We start from the raw sequence: 19,532 nt of genomic DNA, 5'->3' as shown, positions 1-19,532 counted from the left end.
CAGCCCCCTCCAGGCCTTGCCCAGGTGTTTGCAGGAGGCTGATGGCAGATTTGGGGTCAGGAAGATGCTTGCCTTTGGTTCAGGGGGCAAAAACCTTGACCTGCATCCTGAGTGCTGCTGCAACCCAAACGGCTGCTGCCAGGTATCCCCAGCCAGCCCAGGGCTGGGGTTTATAATCCCTATTTTTGTTTTAGAGGATCCACTTTCTTGCAAATCTAAACGGCATTTTTATTATTATTTCCAGTTGTTACATGATTCTTATTATGGTTCAGCACTGACGTCAGCAATAAACAATAATAGGATTGTGAACTATTGCTCTTTCTAATAAAATTATGTTTCTTCTCTGCATTATAAATCTAATAGCTATTACATCAGTACCCATAAATATATATCATTGCTTACCTTTTTAATATATACAGGGCATTGCATGCCCCAACAGAAAATAATCAGATTTTTTTTATAAGTTAGCCACAGCCATTATTAGATCATGAATGCCTAATAAGTAGAAGTAGAAGATATAATTAATGGGCAGTTTTCATATAATTTTCTCCTTTTGAAGGGGGAGAAAGAATTGGCTTTTACCTGCTTTTCTTTCCCCTCTAAATCTGCAGCCTCTATTCTATCCTCAGCGTTTCTCCACACTTTTCTGTATAATTTCTTTCCCTTTCTTCATTTGAGGCTATATGCCGGTAAAACGGCTCGGCACAAAGGCAATGCAACTTCTCCAGTGCAGTGCCATCAAAAACCCTCTCCTCCCTGAGAAAGAGTCAAAGAAACAGCTCTTTCCTCCATCGTTTTGTGCTAACATGCATCCTCGCTGCCCTCATGGCCAAGCATCTCCACTCCCTCCGCTGCCTGCCACTGTGGAGGCCTCTTTCCCTCTTCCCCCATTTTTTGGTGATACCCTCTTTGGCCATGCCCTCCCAGATGGCCGGACCTCACGGTGCCCATCCTCGGTCTCTGGAGAGCAAATGCCCGAAGACCTAAGGCCGGGGCTCACATCCAAGCAGGGCAGCGGTGGCGGCACCTGCATGCCAGCCCCTTCCCGATGCCTCCATCTCAATGTTCCCCTGTGATCCCACCAAGCCTTTCTGGAGAGGACGTGCCCGGCAGCACCCCGGGGCGGTACGCGACATGAACGCGGCTGTGATCTATGGAAGCATGTGCGAGATCTGTATAAATAAGGCAGATCCCCCCCCTCCGCCCCCCTCCTCCTCCTCCTCCTCCTCCTCCTCCTCCTCCTCCTCTTCTCCTCTCTCTCAGCACTGATTAATGTGTTGAATGAAACCTTTAAATGTTTGATTTCAAAGCAGAGGGATTTTTTTCCCCCCTCTTTCCACCTATCTGTAAAGAAGAAAAAAAAAAATGTGATCATGTGGGAAATGTTGATTTTAATGGAAAAATTGCATTGTGCCGACTTTCATAGAGTAGAAAATCCACAGAGTGAGACTTCAGGCTTGGCACCTGCTCCAGAACCTTCCTGATGAAGCAAAGGTTGTCTTCATTAAGAGCATTAATATTCATGCAGCATGGTAATTTTGACACAGAAAAGGTCTCTGTAACCTTTTCTTGTGTGAGAATTTTTTACTTCTCAAGGAAATTACAGTCCAGCAATGACTTAATTAATGCTGGGTTTCTTCGGCGGATTTTGAAGAGCTGTCAGTTTGGGCTTGCGGTAGCTGTCAAGCAGGGAGAGGGCTCTGGCTAGGTAGATTGAAGGGAGGGAGGGAAGACGCCCAAGCCCCCAGCATAGATCCTCGCCGCTGGGGTGGAGAAACAGGCAGGGGGGAGGACAGGGGGACACGCACCTCCCACATTAGTTTTAATTTAGCAACCTGTTTTCCCCAGTGCCGGGTCATTTATTATTGGTATAAAGGACACAGCTTGAATTAGTCCTCCATTTCTCACTCAGCTTATTTGTTATTTTTATTGTTATTATTACTATTTTATAATTTTCGTTTTGCTCTCCTCTTCCTCTATCAGCATGCACGGAAGGTCTCAGGAGGAGCCCGCTTTGAATGGTGCACAGCCTCTGTTGCAAGTGCGGGGAAGAAAGAGAGAAGCATCCTTCTGCTTTTAGCAAAATATTTATATATATGCATATACATACGTAATCAGATAAAAATACTCCAAAGATCTGCTGCCAAAGAGGAGCAGCAGCAAGCGGTATTTTTTTTAAATCAAAGTTTACATTCCTCTCCAGTGATGTCAGTCACGTTTGCAGACGGGGCAATTCGGCGTGCAGCGCAGGACGCGATGGCAAAGGAAGGAGCTTCTGATTTCTCCCTCTTTTCCTTTGGTTTGATTTTTTTGGGGGGTAGCTTTTGGAGGAGATCCTTTTAGAATCTCCCATCTCCTGTTGCTATTTTCTTTTTCTTTCTCCAGGTAGCTCTGAAGTGTCCTGGCTGCTTTCCTGGATCTGGGACTGCTCTCTGGGCTGTGCTTTTCTGCCTCAGCCCCCTCGGTTTGGCCTGCTCTGCCGCAGCAGGGCGCACCACTGGGGAGCTGCACCACAACCTCCTCCTTCCCACTGAAGACCAAGAAGAAGTCTTCAGCTGCAAGACCTTGAAGGCAAAATCAACCATCCAACACTCAAGCTGCAAATCCCCGCCCCTCCAAAATGGCTTTGAGAAGAAATTGAAGTTTTGTTCTTCTATTAAATATATTAAAAATAACTTGGTTCTCTTTGGTAGCAGTATTTAAAGCATGTTTCTTCCACCTGGAAATAAATGGTCTCAAGGCGAGACTCTTCCAGCCATCAAAATCTGGATGTCCAAAGACCCTCCCTCCCAGTGCCAGGAAACATAAGAGATTTTTGCTTATTCTCTAGTCTAAATGAGGCAGCAGTGTTAAGCCAGCGCCTTGTTTAAAGGTGATGCAGAAGGCTAAAATGAACATTTAAATTACGTCCTTGAAGTATGAGCATTTTGAATATTTTAAGAAGAGAGACTGCATATGACATTCATTTCAGCCAGCTGTAGCCCTTTATTCTTTATTTCTTACGTTGTCAGAAGTAAAACCCCAGCAATGTTACCGATCCAAACTTCTGTTTCACGTGTTGGCACCTTGAAATTCAAAGCCAAGCTGCAAAGTAAGTGAAACCAGGGCTAATGGCACAAAGATGCGCTGAATGACAGAAGTAACAAAACTGAAGGACATTCAGCTGAAAAACATACATTATAATATATGTACATGTGTATAAATATACAAATATTTTTAAATAACCTGCACATTCTCCTCCTTATATTTTACCTCTTTTTTAGCCATTGCCTGTTTACTGTGGACATTTTAGTGTACAGGATTTATTGGGTTTCAAACTAGGGGACCCTAGAAATGGATCCCTGAAAAAAAAAAAAACAAACAAAAACCCAAAGGTAATCAAGAAAAGGAAGTCCTTACGTGCTCTATGGCCACCTAGCCATACAAAATCTATAAGGGGGTCTGCACCACCACTGAAAAATTTCTAGACGACCACGGAAAAGAAGAAGACCGAGAGTCATCACACCAAATGCATCATATGAAACTCCCCTACACACACACGCTGTGGGGTTCATCTCAGACACCCATTTCAGGACACCTTTTCAAAAAATTTATTTAAGGCTGCATCACTAAAAAGGGAGATCCTAGTGAAATATAACTGCTTTGGGTAACAAATTGAGAGTTTGTTAGAAGTTGGATAAGGTGATAAGATGATCAATAGAGTCAATAGAGTACCAGCTGGGGTCTTAGGAGGCTTTGGCCCCTTTCTAGGTTTGCTTTCATTAGGCATCGTGTCGCTCCTCCCTGCCTGCATGGTGCTCTCTGGAAAGCACTCAGAGACAGAGATGCTGTTGCTATGCCCGACCGACAGCCCCTCCTGCTGCCCTATCTGGGATGATTCTCTTGTTTCAGGGGTTACACTCGCTTTTTCTCTCTGTTGCTTTGCCAAGTAATATAGTGCTAGCTCACATTCTTTTGCCAGCTACTAACCAGCATTTTTACTGAGGGTGATCTCATGATGCTGGAGTCCAAGTGGAGAGGTGGCTGCAGCCAAGGGGACTAGTATCAACAGCTAAAAATGTCTAAGATGAAAATCACATCTAGTCCCATTTGGACACAGGCTGAGACTGCTCCCAATTTCCAGTTCCTCACCAAAAGCCAAGCACCTCCAGAAAGACTGTCCTTGCTAAAGAGCAGCAATTTCTTGTGGGTATCTTGCAGAATGCTGTTTCAGTAATGAACCGTTTGGTCCAGTACGACATCCAGTCCCACCTGACAAGCCTCTCTAACTTGCTTTTCCCATACTAGAGGAAAGAGACGAGAACATTTTCCTGATCAAAATGTGATCGCTTTTCAGGTACCAAAGCTGTGTTAGAGTAAAATGAGATTTTATTTATGCACGCAGGCTAGAAGAATTGCCGCAAAGGGAATTTTCTAGTCCAGGGGACAAATAATAGCAGTTGTATTTCTTATCATCCCAGCAAATGAAATAAATACCTAATATTTCTTCTGCCTAACAAAGTAAGTAATTAGCAGTGCTATAGTCAAAGGAACATGCAGGTAAATGGAGCAATAATTGGGGTGATACAACATTTGCCCACTTCTCAGATGAGGGATAAGGAGCAGGCCAGCAAGTGAACCCGCATTTTATTTACTGCTACACCACTGGTAATTAGACAACTTGCCATAATGGATTAGCAGCAACCAGTGACACCCGTTATCCCTGGCAGACAGAGCAGTGCGTGCTGCAGAAGAAGCTGTTAAAGGCCAAGAAATACAAGTGTGTAAAAGATAAGAATAGCAAGTGCCCTCCCCATGTCAGGCTGACTGGGAGTTGAAAGCAAGCAAGAAAGTCAATCTTTAAATACGCCAGTTAATTTTAATGACATTGAGATTTTACTGACAAGTCTGAAGTATTTTAAGTAATGTCAGAATTATCTTACTTGGGAGAAAACTGATTTTTGATGATTTTTTTCATGTATAAGCTGCATTACTCTTTTATGAGGGAAGCCTGCCAATTTGCCTGCTTTGAACAAAACACCTCTGCAGAGATGTACCCATTGCACTATATACTCTACTCCGTCACCGGTGGAAGAGGGTATGTCGGAAAGGTTCAGCGTGGGCTATGCCCATGGTGCCACGCTGCCCACGTAACCCCTCTGCCAGCCTGGAGCCAAGCTGATCGATAGCAGCTCTGCACCCCTGGGGCAACCCCTCCAGCAAGGCATGGCCACCTGCCATGGAGACCTGCTCCATCGGCACTGTCGTTTGCCAGGCGTGAGGCTGGCCTTGCATGGGTATACCCAAAGAGCCCTGCTCTTGCCAGGGCAGCACGAGCATCACCACGGTGAGTACGGAGCTCTGCGTTGTCCCAGGGAAATAAGAGAAGGTCTTGCCTTGTTCCGTTGATTGACTGGTGGATGATCTTCCAGCAAGGGTATAACTTTCCTCTCATCTCCGTGTCTTTCTCTGGACTGAACACCAAGAAAATACCCACCTCTCCTCCCTGCGATGCTAAGGGAGCTGTGTGCTTCCCAGCTTGTACATCTACCCACTCCCTCCAGGGATAAAAGAGGGGCCATAGGATTTATGAGTCCACCATCACTGTGCTGTAGGCATTTTTAAGACCATTTTTTTGACATTAACATCAGTTTTATTCCTAACCAGCCCTCCAGTTAGTTCATAAACACTCACACACATAGGTAGACATCCCAGCCCTGCGGTGGCAAGGTCTAATTCAGCAAGCTGTAAAACTCAAACAGCTCCTCAGAGCTGGGACATTCTCTTTTGGGGTCTTGCTGCCACTGGGCTCTTCCCAAGACCAACAGCATCATCTTCTTGTCTTCCCCAGACAATTTCTACCAGCACATCTTGCTCACGTTACTTTTCTGGCCCCGTCTGAGAGCCCTTGGTCACATCTCTACCTGCTTCCCCAGCTCTGCAACCTGGTTAGTGCAGGTGACTGCGGAGAGACAGCTGTGCCCACTCCGCCCCACACATCATTTCCCTACATTATACAGGAACCTCTCCTGTGCAGTGCTCAGCCCCTGGCAGCCCCTGGTCACCCGTGTCGGGCCATGATTTAACCTTTTGGCAATCACCGTAGGATTTCATCCAGTGGTTTTAACAGCAATCCCATCCTCCATTAAAAGGCTATTGCCTTTTGAGAGCAATCTCTATAAAACCCTGCTGGGTTCACCCTTATTAAGTAAGTTCAATGTTTTTTTCCATTGGGGAAAGCCCATCTCTGGTCTCAGGTGGAGACTCTTCCCCTCCACCTCTCCTCTTTGCTCCTCTCTGCCACATGGCAGTGGTGAGAGCCCGACTCAGGGAGGCACCCAGCAGGGCCCCATCTCCTAGCAGGCAAAAACCCCCTTCCCCCTCCAGCCAGCCTCCCTCCCACCCCTATTCCCTGCTGCCAATCGCTGTATCCTGCTTAATGGTATTACAGCCATGAAATATGATTTTCTTCCAGTTGGGAATAGGAATTTTGCCATGTTTTGCTGAGCAGCACATTTAATATAAATAATTCCTACTGCTCACAGGCTCCCACTTTTATGCAAAGGTTTATGCTGAGCCCACAGCAAAGAATTTTAGGGAAAGGCTATTCATTAAGACCCTGCCTTACCTGTCTGTCACCTCCAGAGATCCCCCACTGGCAGAAGGGGTCATGTAATGTCTTATTTATACCAAGCCTTCCAGTAATTAATTTTCTCCATACCATTTTAGTACACACCTGGGTTTTTTTTCCTCATTTCTCTATTTGTGGTGCTTTTTGATTTTTTTCCCCACCCCAAGTTGCTTGTTCTGATGCTAGCATGAGACATCCAACCTTTTAAAGAAATCATTCATTTTTTTAAAGGTTGAACATGTCACGGTAAGTTGGTGCACCTAATATTAAATCCCAGCTCTTTCTTTCAAAGTTCTTGAACATTGGGTAACTTGCAGAGGCGCTCTTGAGATCTGTGACCCTGGCACAGAGGGTTGACATGGCATGCAAAACCACTGATGGAAACTATTTTTTGAAATGCATTTATAAAGCAGTTGCATTTGAGGTTGGCATCCACTTTTCCGTATGGTTACTACTTTAAGGGGTCAAAACCACAGTCAAGGAGCACTGGAATTGCACTGTTACATCCTGAGAGCACAGAGATGTCCAAAATAAGGACTGAATCCTCTTTCCTTGTGTACGTCAGCCTTAAGTTGAAAGATCAAGTACAGGATGCAGGAATGGGCTATTACTGTTTTGCTGCTTACCGGTTGCTCCACAGAAGCTGTTTGTAGGAGTCCTTGTCACAAATAAACCATCACAACATGGACCTTCGCTGGCAGCCTCAGCGCAGGCACTGACCGCTCTCCCATCACCCAGGCGGCTCTGCTACAAGCAATTAATCAGGGCACCCTAATCAGGTGAAGATAGACTCAAGTATTGGCGGTGCGCTTTTTACGTCTTCTATTTATGCAACATCCGTTGCTTGGTTTTGTGCAAGCTCCATGGCTGTAAATGCCAGTTTCTGCACTGTTGCCCGGTGCTACCCGATCAGTCTCATGAGCAGAGCAAGAGTGAAAACAGAAGAAGAAAATGTTACAGAAAGAGATCAAGGAGAAAAAGAAAGCAGCAAGGTGACTCACCTTGAGCGGGACTGCTCTTTGTGAGCACACAGGAGCTGGCAGCAGCAGGGTGGCCATTAGAAAGTCACCCGCTTTTAGCGGTAGCTGCTACCTGTGAAACGTTTGTCCTGCATGCCTGGCACTGGACTTGGTGGAGCTGCAGAAGAATGCATTTTCCCGTCCCTGGCTCAGCTTCCAGCCCAAACCACACCCCAGCAGAGCAGTTTAATGACCCAGTGCAGCTGCCATTAGCAGCCAATGTTGACCCTGAGATGCCACCTCATGGTTTTGAAAGGTGGCATCCTGAGAGACCTTTCCACTGAGCTTGGGGAAATAACCGAGTACCTCTGCAACCAAACGTGGGTACGTGTTAGTGTTTTAAAGGTGGCCACCAAAATAGAACAAATCAGGACTAACTCAAAGCACTTTTTTAAGAAGCTGCAAAAAAAATTCTATCAATCAGGCCAACTTCAGGACTTGGATGGGTGCACAGGTTCAAAGAAGACAAATGAAGAGTCAGGGCAGCAGTGGATGATGGAAGAGGGTTTAAAACTCAGCCTAACAGTTGGACTTGATGATCTTAAAGGTCTTTTCCAACTTAAACAATTCTATGATTCTAAGGAGTCTAAACAGCAGCAAGGAGCAGATGGAAGTGAGAAGGAAAGCAGAAATGGGGAGAGCTCTGAAAATCCTCAAGAAGAGAGGGCTCATAGGACAGGACACCCTGACAGATATGAGGAGTAATGGGGAAGCAGCCTTACTGCAAAAGCCAGGGGTGCGAGGACAGGGAGGAAACAGAGAACTGGTATGTTACAGACCATGTGCAGACATGATTTTTTAAAAATAGCTTTTGATTTTGGGTGTGACATGGAAGAGACAGCCTGAGACACCTTCAAGTGATTCGACTGTTTCAGTTTTGGAAAATGAGACACCCATAAGGCCTCTCAGGTTTAATGTGTGTACCCCCCTCCAAATTTCCAGAACCAGAGCCAGCTTAATGCTGGTTTCTCATTGCTGAAGCAAGTGGCCAGAGAGCAAGCTGTGGGACATCATGTAGTGGTCTGTATCTCCACACATCACCCAGCCAGGCTCCGCATGGACCCGTGGACACTGCTGTAGCCTTTGTCCTCAGCACAGGCAACTCTCTGGGTGCCAGAGGCAGTGAAGGCCAGGCTTTAGCAATGCTCCACTGCTCTAAGAGAGCTATTCCTTGCTCATTCTCTCTGAACTTTCCCTTTACAGGCCTGTTAAGAGCATCCTGAATCCTCCAGAAACTCCTATCAGGATAGTCCACACAGCAGCATGAAACCCATCCCAGTGCACAGAGCCCCCAGATGTCTGCAGCTAGTAAGTGTGCACACATGATGCTTGCTCTGCCTCTCAGGGCTCTCGGCTCCCTGTTGGAGACCAACCTCCGAAGACCGGCTCCCGCTAGCCCCATGGCTAGCCTGGCCAGGCCTGCGAAGGCTGACAAGCTGAAGTTTGTTAACATTTAACCTTGCTTAACCCTTGAACTTGGGCTACTTTCAGCTGCCCCAAGATGATTGATAAAAGACCCTGCATGGCATCACTAATTTGGGGGGCAGTGCAAGCTGTTCGGGATCCCATGTGCACATATGGAAGAGCTTCGGAATGTCAGATCCAATACTTGATCGCTGTATCAGCAAAGGTGTAATGAAATTCACTTTATTGCTCCTTGAATACATTAGATTTAAGATTGCGTAGAAGAGGACTCAAGTCTCGGGGCCACTATTTGGTTAAAAACTTGGAGAAGCAATTTTCCTGCTTGTGCTATTAAGCATGTGGTTTTCTTTATTTTGAGATCTCACTTTGCCTGGGTATATGTACATCCATATATCTCACATCGCATGTATGGAAACCATACACAATAACAAAATAGCCTTATGTACTGTTAAGTCTGGTTTTAAAATTTACAGGGTACAACTCTCTTTTTTTTTTGTTGAAAAGAATAATTTTAAAACAGTACCATATAGTTAATGTAGTGTTTGGCCTTCCATTAAAAAGATACTATTAAACCAGTCACAGAAACACTAGCAAGTGAGTAAATGTTTAAACCACAAATCTCCCTGAACTCCTATGGGAAGGAAGGGGGTGGGGGCTCTACCAGTTCCAAAATGGCAAGATCATATATCAGAGGTGAATAATAATGTGCAAAAAATATGTTTCAAGGAATAACACAAACTAGGAGGGGTGGGAGAGAAAGGACTTTAAGGGATGAAAAAGCTTAATGCCAGGAAAGATGGAGATTCTGGAAGTGTAAGGGTGACCAGCTTGCTAAAGGAGTGGAAAGAGAGAGAGAAAGAAAAAGAGAGGGGAAGAGAGAAAGAAAGAGAGAAGAAGAAGAAGAAGAAGAAGAAGAAGAAGAAGAAGAAGAAGAAGAAAGAAAGAGGGAAAGAAGGAAAGAAAGTGAAAGAAAAAGAAAAAGAAAAAGAAAAAGAAAAAGAAAAAGAAAAAGAAAAAGAAAAAGAAAAAGAAAAAGAAAAAGAAAAAGAAAAAGAAAAAGAAAAAGAAAAAGAGATAAAGAAAAAAAAGATAAAAATACAAAGAAAAATAAAAATAAAAAGAGAGGAAGAAAAGAAAGAAGGGGGACTGTCTGCGAGCAAAGTAGCTGGGTCAAAACCACCCTGGCTGTAGCGATGCAAATGAGGCCTCACTAAACCAGCATGCACGAAGCGCGACTGTATATTCCATACACGAGACAGTTAAAAATTTGAACATAAGGTAGCATTTCCTTTATCATATCCCATAAAAATAGCAATTTGCTAAAGCCCTTGTAGCACAGTATGGAAGGTGGTGTATTTTACTGATAATGTAGAGATGACAGATAGTCCTATACTAGGAGGTTTCAATGGTGTCTTGCTGTATAGCATAATAAATTGTGAGGAGCAGCGACAGAGGACAGTGCAGGCACTGCTCCACCTCCAGTAGCCAAATAATTCAGCCCCGGCTCAGTAATTATGCTGTGTGAAAATATGGGATTAATTAGACTGGTACACTAACACACTGTAGTCTCATTAAAGGCTGAACAGCATTTTCATAGATACTGCCACTTGAACAGGGCTGCTGCTAATGTGAAAAGACAAAGTCTCCTCTTTTCACACTCCTTGCTTATTATCTTACTTAAGGCCACTTAAGCAAACTTCCTAAGGCAGCCTGGCAGAAAGCCCTTTGTGGGATTTATTTTGTTATTTTACCTGGATACCAGGGAAGCGGGGGAAAAAAAAACAAGGGGAAATGCTAACCTTAGCAATAACTGCAAATTCTCCCTTTGCACCAACCAGACTTTTTTCTTTCCTTCCTTCTTTCTTATTTTTTTTTCTCACTCTTTTGGGGAGGGAAGCATGGGGTGGGGAGGGATGATGAAGGGGAGGGATGTCTGAAAGAGAAAGAGATAAAAGTTGTCCCCCATTGCAAGCCTCAAGTGTTTGATTTCAATTTAAGGGGTCAGACTCTCCGAGGGATTTGCTCAGCCTGACGGAGGAGTGCTGGGTAAGACCTGTGTCTTTTGAACTGAGAGGTGATTAGTGAGCCAGAAGACATAATTTATGCTAAATAGTTACCATTCCACAATCTTTTATCTGCAGAGAAAAACCTCCTCCTGGTTACTCCAAGCCACTGAGAAGGTCTCCGTTGCCAGCAAGTACAAATGTTGCTACACTTACAATTATATTTCCGTGGCTTCTTACAAACTGTGCAGAAAAAAATCTGACATAGGACTATGGCGCTTTGCAGACAATAAAACCACCTCCCTCAGAATCCAGCACCTGGGAGAAAATTGATTTTGGAAAGGAAGGCCGGCTGTAACATAGCCTCCGTTAAGCAAGCAGATCTCCTCCGTCAGCTCCCTGTGCTGCCCCTGCCTCGTGGGTCAGCACTGGCCCCAGCGTACCCTGGGCTCCCTGCTCCCCCTCTGCACTGCTCTGCGGCTGGGGGACACCTGGGGATGCTCGCTGCAGCTGGAGGGAGGTGGGAATTGGGGCTGGCATCATCCAGTGGTTCCCGATGGGGAATGGGTTCAGTCCTTGTGCGCTTTAATTCTGGGCAAACGGTGGGGATACAGTCCGCCGCGCGGGGAGCAGACTACCACAGGGGTGTTAATATATAAAGCTTGTCCTTTAAAATTAACAGGCCTCTGTAAAGACCTGCTTCACCCTGCTCTCAGGAGAGCTATTAGAGCAGAGAGACTTTGCCACAGACGTAGGAAGGAAGCGGGGGGTGAGAGAAGCAGGAGAGGAGCCCAGCGCATCCCGATGACAGACAATAATAGAGGTATCTGTGCAGAAATACTGTGGGCTTGGAGATGCCTTTGAAACAGGCGACTGTAATATTCAAGTCGGAGAAATAGCTGACGTTGAATAGACTGAAACCTGCTTTGTGGCTTAACAAAAGTGGGCAATAGAGAGAGGCTGACATGAAACAAGTCAGTTTGCAGCAGGCTCTAAGGTTAGCATCATTAGCAAAGGGGAAAAATGATTAGCAGTAAAAAGTGAGACATTAAAAAGAGATTTAAAAGGAGAGCTAGAGGGAGCTAGGGGATGGGGGGTGCTTTATTTGTACCTGAGGAAAATAAAAGAGATTCCTCCCAGACACATTTGAATTCTCTCTGCTGCCTTTGCACACAGAAGTTTTATGAATATTTACCTTTCGCATGGTTTGGGGAAGGATAAATTCTTTGGCACTGGTATTTAAATCTGAGAGCAGTTTCTCCTGCCCATATGCAAATCGCTCGTATGAAGTCAAGAGCCGAGAGCATCCCAAACAATGTCCCTCCTGCGGGTAGGTGCTTTCTCGCTTATCTGTTTAAACGCAGTGTGATTGACAGCCAAGGTTGCTGGACCTTGTTGGTCTGAGTTAGGGTCATCAGATTTGGCTTTAGCTCGGTTAGTTCAGAAACACTTAGAAGGACTTTAGCTCTCACATGACAATGTCACTTTAAATAAATAGTATTTAGGCTCCTAAGTCTCACAAGTGCTTTTGAAACCGTTACCTCCTGACTCACCACAGGTAGGACTTTGGGGCTTTCATCCTGAGATGGGGACAGCGTGCAGCCAGCCAGGTCTTCTTTATGCTCACAGCATTAGTGGCGTTACCCCGGGGATGAGGGACGGGAAATTTAGTTTCTGGTGTCAGGAGGCTTTTTAAGTACGTCTTCTGGATTCACAAGTGTATTCACATTACACCAAGTTCACCAGGGCTGGTATAAAGGAGCAGAGTGGCCATGGAGGGGCTCATGTCGCCCAGCCACGCGTGCGCTGCTGCTACACAGAGTGGCATGCTTTGGTGGCACGTCGGCAGCCTTGGCAAGGAGCCAAGCTGCACGACGCTCCACCAGTGACCCCGTGTCTGTTGTGGTCTCCAACGGGACAGCCCTGCGGGCACTGCTGAGGAAATTTCCAGAGATAGTCTCCAGAAACCTCTCCGGCCACGCAACAGTCCTGGAGCAGGCAAAACAGCATGTGATTTATTTGCATTTCCTTGTTATGGACATACTAGAGAAGCTGCCTGGATAGACTCAGGCAGGAAGGGTTGCAAAGCTGCACACGTGATATCTGCATACGTATAATAATGCTCCTCAGCTGTACTGTCCATGTAAATGGTAGGCGTTATCCCTTCCCTGGGGAGGGAAAGGATAAGTAGGTTTCCCCTCTGGCACTCCCAAGAGAGGGCATTCTGGTGTTTTGGCTTTCACCCCATGGCAGAAGAATGGATCTGGGTTTCAGGGCCGTGAGAATCCCTGCCCAGCCCTGCCCATGCAGAGCCGCCCCGGCTGGCAGCACTCCCTGCGGCTCTGCCCGCAGCTGGGGAGAGGCTGCGGGCACGGCCCCACCACGTGGCCGCTCGATAGGGTCTGGGAGGTGACCACGAAATGCATTTCCACTGGTGACTTAAAATGGCATTTGAATCTGAGTGCAGCCCCTCTGCCAAGAGCCAGCCCCAGCAGCATGGGCTGTGCTCAGCCTGCGAAGGTGTCCTTCCCTGAAATAAAGAAATCCACGGTCCAGTCCTCCCTTCTGGCCTCTCACATTTCAGCCTCCGGGAAGCTAAAATACAAATGCCCCGGCTCCCTTTGCTGGGGGTTGTCTCACTCCCAGCTCCACAGTTTCGCTGGAGGCCTGGGGACCTCAAACCCTTCTTAGCTGGAGAAAGGAGAAAAGCCAAGTGTAATAGCTGTGTCGTGATTTACATGCAGCAAAGTGAGCAGCCAGTGTGTCGCGACCAGCCCGGTACATCTAATGTACTGATTGCTTGACTTACCAAGGTCTGGCTCTCTCAGGCACAGAGTGGCCACCACCCAGCTGAAGCTTCACCCATGGGTCTGGAGGAACCCCCACCACCAGCTCCTGTGTCCCAGCAGCCCCTGCAGCTGGCATCGTCCCCTCTGCTGCTCCTCCCCTCAGTCTCCCTTCTGCTTTTCAGGCCATGGGGCCATCACACTGCTCCTGGTGTGGCTGGTACTGCCTCAAACAAGCCACATCAAGATGGGTTCACAATTTTTGGACAGGGAGACCCAGAAGAAAAGAGAAGGGATGGATAAAGCAGTCCCCCCTGGGGAAGGCCTCCGCTCCTTACAGCAGGAGATCCTACCTCCATCTGAGATCCCCCTTCCCAAACCAGAGTCCATCAGGGGCTATATAGAGCCACACAGGTCAACTCCTGCGTAATACCGTATTGTATTTCATGAGTCACGGTAGCAGCCTGCTGTCATGAACGCAGTCACAACACAGAGAAAGCACAGGGTGTAGAATCAGAGGCATGGAAAGTTATAGTTTGCAATGAGCTACACGTAACATATAACTGGCTGGAGTCAGGCTTTCCTCCTTCGCCCCCTCTGAGGGATTGCAGAGCTCCATTCCCACCAGCCATCCAGCGCTGCTGTTTGTCTACAAACTGAGAGGTGAAAGCACAGCGTGCTAAACCCCAGCCCTACAGAACGCTTAAGCGCACAGTTGTCTTGTATCTGCTGAACAAGAGCATTGACTTCAGCGGCACTACTTGTGGCCGTAGCGTATGTGCCTGCTTAATTCCCAAATCTGATCCTAGTTCACCACACTGGCATGAGCCTTTGGAGACTACAGGTAAAATACTAATGGAAGGAAATATGGAAATGCAATTTTGACACACCGGCGAAAGAAAATGAGTGCTGATTATGAGAGCTGTCAGCTCCATCCTTCTCTCATCTCATCGTGTCTGTGTGAATAGAGAAATCAAATTAAAAATGCCTGAATGCATTCAGAAGCCCAAAGGAGAACATATCGATCTGCAGATAAGGTCAGATACAGGCCCTCCAGTTTTTGAGCGGGGGGAGGAACTTCAGATGTGTATGAACGAGGGAGCAAGTATCTCCAAGGCTGGCCAAAAGGGGACCCTCTCTTATGTTCTTTCTTGTGACAAATACATTTCAAAAGTTAGGTAACAAAAACCAGCTGCCTTGAATGTCTATAGACAGCACACCCCTGGGCAAATCTGAAAAACAGTAGCCTTCAAACAGCCTCTTACAAGTGGAGAAGGAAGGAAACAAAAATGACAAGGACATCAGCTGACCACAGCCAGTGTCGTGGTTTAACCCCAGCTGGCAACTAAGCACCATGCAGCCGCTCAGTCGCTCCCCCCCACTGGGATGGGGGAGAGAATCGGAAGGGTAAAAGTGAGAAAACTCATGGGTTGGGATAAAGACAGTTTCATAGGTAAAGCAAAAGCCGCCCACATGAGCAAAGCAAAACAAGGAATTCATTCACCACTTCCCATGGGCAGGCAGGTGTTCAGCCATCTCCAGGAAAGCAGGGCTCCACCATGCGTAACGGTTACTTGGGAAGACAAAAGCCATCACTCTGAACGTCCCCCCCTTCCTTCTTCTTCCCCCAGCTTCATATGCTGAGCATGACGTCATATGGCGTGGGATGTCCCTTTGGTCAGCTGCGGTCAGCTGTCCCAGCTGTGTCCCCTCCCAGCTTCTTGTGCACCCCCAACCTCCTCTGTGTAAGCACTGCTCAGCAGTAATGAAAACATCCCTGTGTTATCAATCAACACTGTTTCCAGCACAAATCCAAACCATAGCCCCATACCAGCTACTGTGAAGACAACTCTACCCCAGCCAAAACCATCACAGCTAGGCAGGGCCATGCAAGGCATCCCCCATCCCCTGGCAGTCGCCTGGAAAAGGGCCACTGGTGGACCTGAGCCTCATGTCTGTGGAGAGCAAAGAAGGACCTGATCACCCCCCTAAGCCAGAAGGAGTTTACTTTGCAGAGTCAAGAATATCAGTTACCCGAATGTTAAAATTTTCCCCAACTTCTTCATCAAACTTCTTCATCTTCTGAGAGTGTTCAGACTAAAAAGTTATTAAAATATAATTTTCTCTCTGTGTCCCTTGCTATTTTTGCATTTCATCTCAAGGCCTATCGCTGCTACTTAAAGGGAAGAAATAGGCTTTTGACTGGAATAATGACAATTTGGAGGCCATCGTTTTGCTCTGCTGTGGATCTGTGCCTTTTTCTGATATACATGAATTCAAAGGCTGGCACTTAGATTTCAGACAGGATAAAGCCAATGTTTGCTTCAGAAGGATTTTCTTTGGGAAGGATACATTTTTTTGTAATTGCAGAATGACATATTGGTCTGGGGTTACAAAGAGGATTTTATATTTAAAAAGCTATCTCCAAGATATGTGCTCCTTTTACTCAGCTATAAGCTAAGCAAAACAGAGAGAGAGAGAGAGGGAAAGAGAGTGAGAAAGAGAGAGAAAATGAATTAGCTTGAACTTTTGGTGAGATAAATATGGCCTGATCTTTTAAGTTCAGTTCATCCAAGCAATCTCACTGAAATCAGTGGGGTTTCACCGACGTGCTTAGCAGACCTTAGCCCCACATGGCTTAGCAATAAAAAAATGCTTTATACACATTAACTAAATTTGGCTGTAATTAGAGACGGGACTCAGCGAAGTACCTGCCTCACCTGGCTCTCCACAGCTACCTCGGAAGAAGTCACGCGTTTCGTGGCTGCGTCAGGATCGAGTGCCCTTGCAGCGCCTCGTCCCTTTTCCCAGGCACACCAAACCCCGCCAGCCGCTGGCGCCTTTGGCAAGGGCTGCAGGAGCCCCTGGAGCGATGCCGGCTGGGGCGGCTGTGCACATCGGGCTGGAGGTAAACCGCGTCGCCGGTGCACTCACCTTACCCGAACGGTGACTGGTGACCATGGCATTGGGGAGATGCCTCCACTCAGCACGCTGGTCCAGAAATGGCAATATTGACTTACTGTATGCAAAGCAGCAAGGGACAGACCGGTCTCTCGTCTACCTGAAATTGTGTCCAACTGAAGAGAAAAAGGGTGTGAATGAGTGTGCGCATGTCCGCGTGCGCAGGCGAGCGGGCGGAGGGTGGCAGCGTGCCTCCCTCTGTCCCTACCCCCAGCTCTAACCATTTCTTTGCAGGGGTTTCAAATCATCTGCTTTTCACAGGCATTGAAAACTAGTGGGAAAACTGAAGCCTGATTGTGACTGGAAGCTAATGTAGTCTACATGCAGCAGACATCTAATATGATGTTATTTATTCCCATAGATGTGTTTATTTTGTTTTCAATTTACCAAACCCTGTGACACATTCCCAAAGGTGCCTTGTTGTACAATACGTTGCACACAGTAAGATATTCAGCCTAATTCACTCTTTGTTTTGTTTCAGTTCAGCTGCATGAGGGCACAAATGCATCTGTGTTATATCTTCTCCTGTGACTGATGTTGCAGACTATTGCCATAGGGTTTTGTGAAATGGGATCTTAGTTAATCTAGGGCATTGTCTTTGTAGTGCTAAATTCTTATTTGCAAACATAATGTTCTGGCATTGATGCAACAGGGGAACATTAGTGATTTTTTTTTTTTTTTTAGTTTAGAACAGACTGTATTTATGTGTTTTTAATAAACTTCTATTCTAAAGCTTTTCCTCCCTATTCTGCATTTGATCTGAGACATTTATAACACATTGCATCATGTCACATTGATGTCTTTAGCCAGTCAAGCCAAATATTCATAAATCCCATGTGCCCAAACAGAAAATGTAAAATGCTAAGGAGGAAAGTACCTGATATTTTTTAAAGCATCCACAAGAAGGCAATTCTAGCCTTTAAACATACACACACGTACAGACACACACATTCAGAAAAGATTTTGAAAAAAATTTTCTGTCCATAGCTTGTTTTCGGCGTGGAAGGATGGTATCACTTAGAAATCAATGGCTTTTCTTTGCACTTCGTTGAAAGCTCTCATGTTTTCATTTTTCTTTTATTTCAGGAACGTGTTGTTATTCAGTATACTGAGGACCTGGTCTGAGGAACTGGTGCAGAATCAGGGATTCCAGATTGGATGATATTATAAAAATGTGCTGCAGACAAAATTTGATGTAAACAGGATCTGGAAGAGATTTGATGAGATTGTGAAAAAATGAAGATGGGATGCAGATTCATTAATAAAACAGCCCGTGGCTAGTGAACATAAAGCGTGATTGATCACAATTACTGCAGTTCAGAACTGGAAAACCAGACATCGGAGGACATGCACAAGGTAAAGCCAGTTTGACATCAGAACTGAGCCTCATGTATTTATTGGGTGGCAACTACAGAAATCCAGCTCTTGCCTGTGATGGGTATGTTTCCACAACAGCATTTAAAGTGGTTTAATTTTCACTTCAGCAAGCTTTCAGACTGATTATCAAAAGGGCTTTCTTGGAAACCTGCTTGGACGAAGAAAACAGATCTCCCACACGTGCCTCCCAACGTGCGCACATTCGTGTCTGGCACAGCAGAACCGGGCGCTTCACTTTGAATTAACGCTGACTGTGCGCCGTGCAAGCAGATGACTCCCCATCACCAGCTATTACTGCAGTGAGCTGTGCTCATCCCCTTGGAAGTGCAGGCGAAAAAGGCCCTGTGAGCTGCCACTTGCCCGATGGGCCAGCTCTCTGCTGCACGGCCGAGTGCGTGCATTCGGTGAGCAACCACGGCTGGCAGGTCAGCTAAGGATCTCATTGTAGGAACACTCAAAGCCTGGCTCTCTCCTTTGCGCAAGCTCTTATACGCCCAGTAGAGACACCCCCACGCAGGGTTGTTGCTGGTATGTTTAATATCCGTATGAACTCCATGCTTCATATACAGAAATGGAAATTTGCTATTACGTGTCAGCAGCAGAAACCCCAGAAGCTAACAGGAACAGTCAGGGGCCAGGAGAAGAGATGGAGCACAGCAGAGCAACAGAAGAAATGCTCTTTTCTGCCCAGTGCCCACATCAGCCCTGGGTATCTGGCTTGCAGGTACGCTGAGCATGCTCGTGGTGAGAGACACCAAAGGCCATGATGAAGCATTAAAAAGGTGGTATGATGGTCGCACACTAGGCACATGTCCACATTTACCGAAGTCTGAGAGCTTTGGAAAGTTAAAGTCTATGTTAGCTCAAATGAGGTCCCCCAAATGGGTGGAGATCTTTGTCTGCAGTCTGTACCTCTCTGTCTGTGAAAGAGAAAAAAAAATTCCTCATGATACCTTAGTGGGGCTAAAGGAGGACAGAGCCATGAAGGGCTGAGAAGCACTCAGATACCAGAGTGACAAGTACCAGAAGAAATGTCCATAGAAAATGACTCATCCTGCCTCAGCCTGAAGCAGGCTTTCGACAGCACACAATAAACCAGGCACGGGGCCACAAAGACAAATTATTGAAAAGCTGCGTGTTGAGTGAACCCCTGCACACCATCCGTGGCATGGCAGAGGGCAGGGGAGGATGCTGGGGTGCAGCCACCCACCCACACTACAGCCAAACCACGGCTGGGCTGCTCGGGCAGGAGCCTCACTCGCACGGCCGAGGCGTGAAGTGAGGAAGCAGGAGCTGAGCCATTGTGCTGGTTTTGGCTGGGATAGAGTTAATTGTCTTCACAGTAGCTAGG

The sequence above is a fragment of the Nipponia nippon genome, unplaced genomic scaffold, assembly GCF_047370975.1.
Source record: "Nipponia nippon isolate SJK-2023a ecotype South Korea unplaced genomic scaffold, ASM4737097v1 scaffold_1, whole genome shotgun sequence".
Lineage (NCBI taxonomy): Eukaryota > Metazoa > Chordata > Aves > Pelecaniformes > Threskiornithidae > Nipponia > Nipponia nippon.
The sequence above is the reverse complement of the archived record's forward strand: the minus strand, read 5'-3'. Positions refer to the sequence as shown.